The sequence below is a fragment of the Diadema antillarum genome, unplaced genomic scaffold (genome assembly GCF_040938485.1).
Source record: "Diadema antillarum isolate AM-2024a unplaced genomic scaffold, OU_Dant_1.0 scf00000212, whole genome shotgun sequence".
NCBI lineage: Eukaryota > Metazoa > Echinodermata > Echinoidea > Diadematoida > Diadematidae > Diadema > Diadema antillarum.
The window spans coordinates 176,337-186,191 of record NW_027271101.1 but is presented as its reverse complement, the minus strand read 5'-3'; the positions used below and the strand labels follow the sequence as shown (position 1 = coordinate 186,191).

The window sequence follows — 9,855 nt, the reverse complement described above, 5'->3', positions numbered from 1 at the left end:
GCACATGCTCAAGGTCAAAGGTCAAAAGGTCAAGGTCAAATGCTCAAAATTTCACTATTTCCCGTATATCTATGCAATGCCTGGAGGTATTTTCTTGAAACTTGGTGTATACATGAACTACCAAATAAAGATTCCCCAGAGAGAGCTTTGGGTCATGAAGTCAAAGGTCAAGGGTCAAAGGTCAAGTGAAAATGTTAAAATTTCACATTTTTCTCCATATCTCACAAATATTTCAAGGTATCTTCATGGAACGTAGTATTTATGCATGTACTGACTGTCAGTGATCATGTAGGGATTTAGGGGTTATGAGTCAAAGGTTAGGGGGTGAAAAGTCAAGGTCAACTCATCAAAATGTCATTATTTCTTTCTTATCTAAATGCTACATTCATGGAGGTTGACACAGTTTGAAATGTTACATTCAACCAGGTGATGGTGGCACTGCTGCCAGAGAGGTCACAGAGGTGAACGACCTTCAGAGTGTTGACTTCTTTTGAGCGTGGGAGTGTGCATGCATCAATGCAGTAGTCTTTAGGTATCTTACAATATGGCATATCATACATGGTTTCTATTTTGTCAGAGGCATTTTATGTGAGGCATCACATTTGTTTACAAATAAGGAGCTGTATCAAATGAGATTGGCAAAATGAATGTTCACAGTGCATTCAGGCCTGTAGCATGTCATGTCAGTTTTGGTGATGGATTGTGAAAGTTGAAGCTATGGTATTTATGAGAGATTCCACATGCTTTTCTAGAGATGGTAGAGACAGCTATTATCCTCACTGCTTGGTTACTTATTGGTCTTTTGTCATATTCTTTTTGAATGGAAGATTGGACCATAAAATTCCCAGCAAGGGCTTATTTTTTTTTTTTTCATTAGAAGAGGTGTTTAGGCCTTGTGGGGAGAAGATAAGACTTCATTTTCTAAGAAGTTGTTACCAGTACCTGGAGTCTGACCCGAGTGAGCTTCACCCAAGTGGGGTTTCTCTAACCTTTTAGCATTTTGAAAGCCTTTTTTTTTTCTGAATGGAAATTTGAGGTATGAAATAAGTCAAATGTCTATATCACAGCTTTGCATGTCATCTGGGAACGTGGGTGCACCAAGGCTTTTAGAAACTGATATATGAACTGGCTGAATTCTCCGAGTATGAAAACTACAAGTATCACCACAGATCACGATCATCGGAAGGAATATTCTAATTGGTGATTCAAGATATTCTTCGCGATATTCCTTTGCCAAACCAAATTTGCACACATGTAGTCAGTAATAATGCTAATGCCTGCAGCCTTGCTGATATTATGAGCTTAATAGTAAAAGGTTTATCAGGGCACTATTTTCCAGGTCTTGCACATTGTGTAACTATCATTATGGCAATTTATATAATATAAGTATTCTGTAATATTTTTAAGACATGAACTTGTAGGGTTAGAAAGCAATGCCTTACCTGTTTTATAATGAGATATCCTTGTTTGTATCCTTTTTTTTTGGGGGGGGGGGGAGGTGGTCATTGTATTCTTTTGTTTCATTTAACAATTTCTTGAGTGGTTAAGTGGCAGTCATATGTTATGTTCGTTACTGATGTTGCAAAGTTTTCTAAAAATGTGTGGCAAACAGCCTTACTGTTTCCATACCCATCCCCAAATGGGTTTGGTAACTAAAACTTTGTATGTAGTGCATGGATATGTTGCCATGGTCATGTCATTTTGAAGATGGGGAGGAACAAATGGGTCGACAGAATTGTTCGATGTCGGTTGGGAGCCTTGAAATGTAACCCACTGACAGAGTAGCCAGTGAATGAATAATGTTTCTGCTTGCCAATGGTGGTTTGATCAACCACAGTTTGGTGATGTAAAAAGTTAGAGGTCTGCGGGGAATCTCTTATGGGTCCCAGTCCCAGAGACATAAACCCTGCCTCTACATTTACCTACATGACTGTGACACAAATGTTATACGCTCCCCCCCCCCCCTCCTCTATTTCCCTTTCGTCCCCCTTTCACTCGCCTGCCTATTTAGGGCACCCCATACTCTCACCCCAGCTGTTCCCCATCTTGAGGTATTCTCTGACCCTATCCAAATCTGTTTGTGTCTCGCCATTTTGCTGGGCTCGCATGTCAAGTTGATGGTTGGTCTGAATAAATATGCATGAGGCACTTGATGGCCATACGCCCAGTGCATACATGGGGGGCGGGGGACATATGTGTCATCTTGCACGGAAGGTTCATCCTCTTTTTTTTTTTTTAGAGGGGGAGGGGGGAGCTGCTCCCATTTTCCTACAAGTCTTGTGATGGGCCACGTTGGGCTCATAAGTGGCACGGCTATGCAATCTTCGTGTTTCCAGTTACTTTGTTCTTGTTTTTCTTCCTATTTTAACCCATTGAAGACAAGTCTTGAGTACACTCCGGTAGGTGTCTGTGGGAAATGCTTGTGTTATCTAGCAAAATCAGCCCATCCTCATCGGGTTAAAGGTCCTAGTGTTGCTTTCGTTTCCCCTGCCTACATGCCAATGGTTTCCTGTATGACATCTTAAAATGCCTATTATGGACGTATGCATTTCCTCATTAATGTTCATTTGTGTCGCTTTCACTCTGGCCTTTACTGTCATCTTTACTGCCAGTATTGTACACTACACTTATTTCTCTCTGTTTTGAGTTCATGAAAGATGCCAAACCTCTCCCACATTGAGGAGATGAAATTGAATTTTGCTATTAAAGCTATAGGGCCTATACTAGTGATATATTTCCAAGAAATTCCCTTACTTTACAGACAAATGATCAAGCGTAAGTGTTAAAAGGGAACATTTGCAAATGCAATCAGCACTTTATTGCACTCTCGTTTGTTCAATTGTAGTGCAGCGGATACATCTTGTCCCAAAAGTGAAACTCTTTGTCTCATGATCTGGAACCCATTACCACATTCAATGGTGGTGAAGAGCTGGCATGGATACAACATACCATGTACATTGTTTATCTTCAGAATCTCAGCCAGAGAAGTATCGGTGGCAATTAAGTATCCGATGGCAACATAGCATGTCGCATATCTTATGAGATAGGATATGATTTTTTTTTCTAAATTCCAATGAAACAGGACACTTGCCGGTAATATTTCATATTTTTGTATGTCGAGTATATATTGAACAAATTCACTGTATCCCTTAATGTAGCTGCCATGCCTGGTAAACTGAATTTTTGACATGATTTTTGGTTGTTTTGTCTCTTCCGTACTTTGCAGACCACACACACTCGTCCCATCCCGAGGAGCCACAGTCCAAGCCATGCGCCCACGAGTCAGCAGACCATCGTTAGCAACAAGAAGAAGAGATCGAAGGACAAGGATGTCACCCCTGCCCCCACCCCACCAGCTGCGGAACAGCCAGAGAAAGCTGACAAGACATTAGGTGAGCCTCCAGTTCCTGGAATTTGTCACAATGTGATTTTTCTTTTGAACATAGTCCTTGTGTTTCAAACTCAAAGATGAATCCTTACTATAAATCAAAGTGGTTTTTCTTGGAGCATCTATTCAAATCACCATCAGCTAGGTGCACGTGACTACTGTACATATGTCATTACAAAAGGTTGAGTTCGCACGTGCTTCGCTCAACCACTTCGAAAGTGAGAGCAAATGCTTACAGTATAGCCAAAATCTGTCAGCATGTCATGCATTTAAGCACAGTACTCATATCTCACATTTCAAATTAATAAATTAGATAACAGAACAAAAGGCTCCCTGAGTATCTCTGGGATTTTTCAGTGTGCTCATATTTATCTCTTTGTATGATTGAACTTGTACCATGTCCAGTTGTTGCTTTCTGCACATTTCTCTGAAGCTTCAGTTTGAAAGTGAGAACAGATGCTGGCATCCATGCAGGGCAGCAAGCTTTGGAACATTTTCAAATTTGAGGATTGACCTCAAATGTTGTATATCCTGTAGGAGAATTCTGTAATAGAGTAGAGTGCCTAAGTGTTAAGTGGTTGTGCCCGATGGGATTTTTTTTTTTCCCCCATACAGAAACAGATCCTTCTTTCTTTCCTTCTTTGTTCAGAAATGCTGGCCACAAGGGGAAAAAAAAAGTATTTCTGTCAAGTGCAGATTCACATGGAGTTTCGTTGACATTTTGAAGCCATTCTGATAATATTGTCGTAGACCTTATCTCTTCTGCCCCCCAATATTTACATATGAATGCTTTTGCTTGGAAAGCTGACTTTCAACAAGGTTGTGCAAATGATGTCATTTCCTTTCGATCATTTGTTGGACAATCTATAGCACATGTGTGATCCACAGGAAAGGGAACTGCGGCCTGTAAGTACACAGTAGTGGAATTCACTGGCTAAAGCCATTTGAGTCTGGGAGAGGCAGTGGTGTATAGCACTGGGGGGTCAATGACCTCTTTCCAGCCAGACATCTCTGTTGGTTTATTGAGTGGCTGTATTACCAGTGGCCCATGATATATTAGACATGACAGGAGATAGCCTCATTGAAACTTATCGACAGATATAGTGAATGGCCCACTGTGTTCCATAAGGAAGACATACAGTGAATACTGCAGATGTAGATGTGGCAAGATGTCACTGTGGCTGGAATTCAAGCCATGAGTACTGTTTCCATAAGCCTGGATCAAGAGAATATGTATGGCTGCCGTTGTCAATTGTGCAATGTGATACTAGTGATATGAGATCATTCATCTTCAATTTCGTCCTGTACATGGCTGCATGTAGAAGAAGACGGAGATAAATCCTGTTTACAGGACTATTAGTTCTTACTTCCCAGTTGGTTTAGGTTATGCAGATCTCATTTCTGTTGCAAATGATACTGTCTTCCCCTTAAGTTTAGCCTACACTCTACGCTTTTGTTTTTGAGGTAGGCAAAACATTCTCCAGTCATGCAATTAAGATTACAGAGCATTTCCCAGACACACAACAGCCTGTACTGGGTGAATCATTGGAATCACTTGAATCACAGGAAAAGAATAAGGGAGAAGTCGTGCTAGGATGAATAGAGATGTCCAGCGTAGGAGTGGATGAATGGAAATCTGGGTTTTGCGGTTTGCTCGCACAGTGAGTCTCAAGTTACCTTGGGTTAATCAGTGAACTCTGCCCTCAGCAACTCTGAATAATGTCTCACAAAATAAGCTAGCAAAGCAGCAACAACAACAACAAAACGAGATGGAGTGCTACTTGGGTTAGAGGAAAGTGATTTCAGTTCAGAGTGAAACAAGGGGGATTATCGTAGGCGTCAGTCAATGCCAGATGATGTCATGAATGTGAGCATGGCCACGGCTATCAGTGGTTAGGCCTACAAGCTTGGCAGTTTTCTTGGCCCCATTGCAGGCAAAGATCGCATTGCTTTTGAAGCGAGCTGGGCTGTGTGTGTCATGGACACATGAGGATAGAGCCGGTGCCATCTCGGAACTTGTCCCTGCAGTGTGTGATAGGTTTTGCCGCTTGTGAAGTGCTGGTGGCCAGTTCCTTGGCATGTGGTGATATAGGGGGGGGGGGGGGGGCACTTCTTGAAATAAGCTGTCAAGATGAAGCAAAGTAGATGTGGGGAGGTGGGTGAATCATTGAACAGGTTGCTTGGCGATATCGGAGAAGGAGAGCATCCCTCCTATTATCCCCACCCCACCCCGGTCCCCAGTCTCTTTTCCTTAGGCCTGTCTCATTCCCACTATGCATGCTACATGTAGTACTAGTTCAGTGGGCAAAATATTTGAACCCTTTTTCCTGTCTTCTGCTTGCGAGGTACTGATGCAAGTCAACAGCAATCAATGTGTGCCTATTCACAGTTCGCTTCCAATTGAATCAGGAAATCCCCCCCCCCCCCCCACCATAAATCCCCTTTCTTACGTGAGTCATTTGGATCGCCTATTTTGTTATCCATACAAAAGGCCAAATGCAGTCAATTTTTTCCCCTTCTCCCTTTTCCCAAACTGTCTTTGTCCAAGACTGTAGTCTCTTAGGGTTGAAAAAAAAAGTCCAGGAATTGTAAAGCAGAATTGCAAGTACTATGTACAGATAAATAGAAAAAGAGGGGATTCTCTCTGGTTTAGAAGAGAGGGAGGGGAAAAATTGATAATAGAAAAAAGTTAGCAGCAGGAAACGTAAATAGGAGAGGCCACAGAGTAGTTAGTGCATTGAGACGAAGACAAACAAACTTGTGGGTATTGTCATGTAGACTGGCAGTGAATGGGTGTGCGTGCTTAGAGTGATGTCTTGTGGAGCAGTGGGCTAGAGTGCGTGACCCGCTCTGAGCCCCGAGCCCTGGCTGCCAGCGGTAGGAATGCTACTTGTGACAGTAGTCAGTCATACCAGAGGCTGGTTGACCTTCGTGTCTCCCCCCCCCCCCCCCCCCCCCCAAAAAAAAAAAAAAAAAAAAAGAACAACTGAAATAGGAAATTGTTCGGATAATAACCGTCTTTGACTATGTTCAAATCCTGTTCAGACATTTGAAAATCACCAACTAGGATACAACATTTGGGCAATTTGAGGGTAGGGTGGTAGGCTTGGGGTAGAAGATAGCTCAGGAAGGAAGGGGGGGGGGGGCAATAAGAAAGATACCTAAGCTCATAAGGAGTACAGTGCAGAAGGAATCAGATATCAATTTTGTATGAAGGGGTGCGAGGTAAAAATCATACTGGTTACTATAACAGTAACTCAATAAAGTGGGACAGTGATTTGACTTATGAAAACCAATGCTTGCAACTCCACTCTTGTAAGTAGGTCTACTCTGCTTGAATTTCTGAGAACGATATCCTGTATTTTACTTTTTGCACAGATTAGCACAGTTTTTGGTACGTAGTGTATTCATCCAACACTTAGTTGTCACCATTGAAGTAAGTGTTCATTCCTCAGTGTGCTGTCTGTCACCTTTGACCTTCTCAGGTTGATTGTGGTCCATTGCTACCCACAAAGCCACAGAATTGATTGAGAATGTCATTTTCAACATTAGATCTTTTGATCAAACATACATAAGGCTTTGTGTGAAACGTTCACAACAAGGAATCACACATTTCTCCCATGAGCATGATATAGTCTGAAGAATTTTGTAGTTTTCATTCGTTGAAGAAATGAAGTAAGATTATGAGAAGTAACAGATTGTTATTAAAGTATAGCGATATTGGCAAATGAAGAGTTGGCTAATTGAATAATTGTATGAATATCAGTGAATTCCATGAACACAGGTTCTTTCTGCATTTCGAATACTTTGCTTTTTTTACTTTGACATTACTTGCTTTGTGCCCCCTTGCTTTATATTGCTACAGAGAGACAAACAGCATTGTTTGACTGTTTGTCATGGCATGGATGCACTATGTCCTACTGAACAAAAACAAAACCAACAAGGTGTAATTTGTGGTTGCAACATGAGGCTTATAGGCCATCAAAACAATTTAGTTTAAAAACAGAGATTATCCAATATATAAGTAGGTGCCTATATCATGATGCAGGAATGGTTTTGCAAGTTTGATATTTTTTTTCTGCAGTTAACTCTCCCCTTTCAGTATCTACAATCTTCATGTAATTTCTGATGCAACATGGTATAGGCCATTTGCTCTGTTCCAAATATTTCTTTCCATAGTCTGCATCTTATACTGAAAAAAAAATTCTTGCTAAAAATCCTTCCGTGGTTAAGTGTCACAAATCTGGCACCCCTAGCATCAAGAGGTGGTCCCTTTAAATTTGAGTTAGCCTAGGTGCCTGCAGCTGAGCTGTGTAGCGGCAGTGAATTGAATTGGGTGGCTGTGGCTGTCTGGGTCAGTCACAGCTGATGCTTTTAGTGAAATGGCTTGGCAGCTTCTCCTTTCCTCAAAACTCCAGTAGGTTATGAGGCTGGCAGCCCTAGACACTTGAGAACAGCCAGTCTCTTGACCTTTTTACGAGAGCAGCTTTTTCTCACCCCCTCCTCCTCTCTCCCCCCACTCTCCCACCCCCCCCCCCCCTTTTATTAGGAAATGGGGAGGGGTTTAGATGCACTGCAGAAAGAGAGAACGAGGGGGAAGAAGAGGAGAAAATCCTCCCGGAAAGCAGTTGTTATTCATTCTCCGCCACACCGAAGTAGGCTAATGTAGTGGGGTAATGGAGTTGGCTGCTCCCCCATCACGGCCAAGTCTTCACTCATTCAAAATGTGTGGATAGTCTTTTTGCACCAGTCACAAAACTTTTTGTTAATTATAGTGTATGCCATATAGGGTGGTGGGAGATTGACTTGCAGATTGTGGAATATTATTTCACTTTAGTTTGTTTGTCTTTGTGAGAAATATTGTCAGTACACCTTTGGATTTGGTGTGTGACGAAATCTTGTGCATTGGATAGAGAGATAAGGTGGGATAAATTGGATAATTACAAAGAAACAGCCATGTCCTCTCCCCTCTCCCCCCTCCCCCTCCCCCCTCCCATGGTAGTTCAAAGCACTTTGATAATCGAGCAGGAATAGAAAATGTAAGAGAGAATGTCCTGTGACAGTTGGATGTCTGGCAGTATGAGCCAAGATCTAATCCATTCTTGGTTTGCCTGAAGAATTCCGGGAGTCCCCATTAAGTGTGAATGTATGAAATGATATCTAGTGAATTTATCCCCCCCCCCCCCCCCCCCCCCAGGTTATGGTAGTAGGCTGATCATGAATAGAATGTAAAAAAAACTATTTCAGAAATATTCATCATGTGAACAGTGAAGGAAAACTGCTGTATATATCTCCTTTCTCTAAATGACATTGTTCTATGTGACAGCATATAGTGCACAAGACAAGAAATGACTTTTTTTTTTTAAAGACAAAGAGAATTGTGAAGATGGAGCCATCAAATTCATATTCAATACATTTTTAAAAGAATATAAAAAACATATACAAAAAGTCCAAAGGTGTCACTCTGTTCCATTTTATTTTTCAAATTTGTTACAAGAATGAATATAAGTAACCAGCAGGGTACATGTTGGTAATGCAAATTGAGCAATTTTGAGGCAGAGTTTGAAAACCAGGAGTGTAATTTTAGACTATGTGTGTATGGGCAAATACTTCTTAGTACTCTCATGCTGCTCAGTAATAAAGGGCACGTCCCCGCGGATTATTCACACACTTGGGATGGGAATTAAGGAATGCTGAGGTGAGGAGGTGTGATTACAGCAATTAGCCGCTCTCCACCGAGACCAAGGGTGCTTGAGACGGGGGACTATGAAATTATTCACACAGGATACTTGCCGGGGGATCAGGAAGTCTGGTTAATTTCCACGCTGTGTGCAGGTGTGATGTTAGTTAGAGGGGAAAGGGTGATGATGAAAGTCCTGAAAAGTCCAAGGAGTCATAAACGTAGGACACTGCCGGCCAAACATGCCAGCAAGCTGAGTTTTCCAGTGGAGCGATCCAGCACTTGCATGTACATGTAGTTTCCAATTTGTGCCATACTTATACCATGCCGCCTTGCCCAGGGTGTTGAAAAGCATGCCTAATTAGAACTTGATCAGTTATCAGGCATACATCTCATTTCCATGCACTAGCAGATAAATAGGATACATTTTTGTCCTCACTGGGCAAGTGATGATTGCACATTATGCCCCCCCCCCCCCCATTTCCCAACCTCTGAAAAAACAAACCCCAAAACAAAAGAGGGGCTGGTTGTTGATCACAGAATAGCTGCAGTTGCTTTGCTAAATTTGCATTGAAGTTACTCGACACGTGTCAGTTCCAATTTGGGACAGGCATGCGTTGAAGGGCCACATTAGTTGATTGCAGGGTGTTTTCCTTATTACACTGTTCCCCCAGCAGTCTTCGGGCAACCGCATTGTGGCTTGATGATTCGTAGGCCTGGCGTCGCCCGGTTTCCTCTGTCAAATGGGATATGTCATCGCTCAAAAATTGCATTAGTTCTTTTCAGG

The 9,855-nt window shown here is 42.0% G+C and overlaps 1 pseudogene; it reads left to right on the top strand.

The window, feature by feature from the left end:
- Positions 1-2,535: 2,535 nt before the first annotated feature.
- The window catches only part of LOC139724384 (uncharacterized), a 35,001-nt pseudogene continuing 27,681 nt past the window's right edge, over positions 2,536-9,855 (top strand).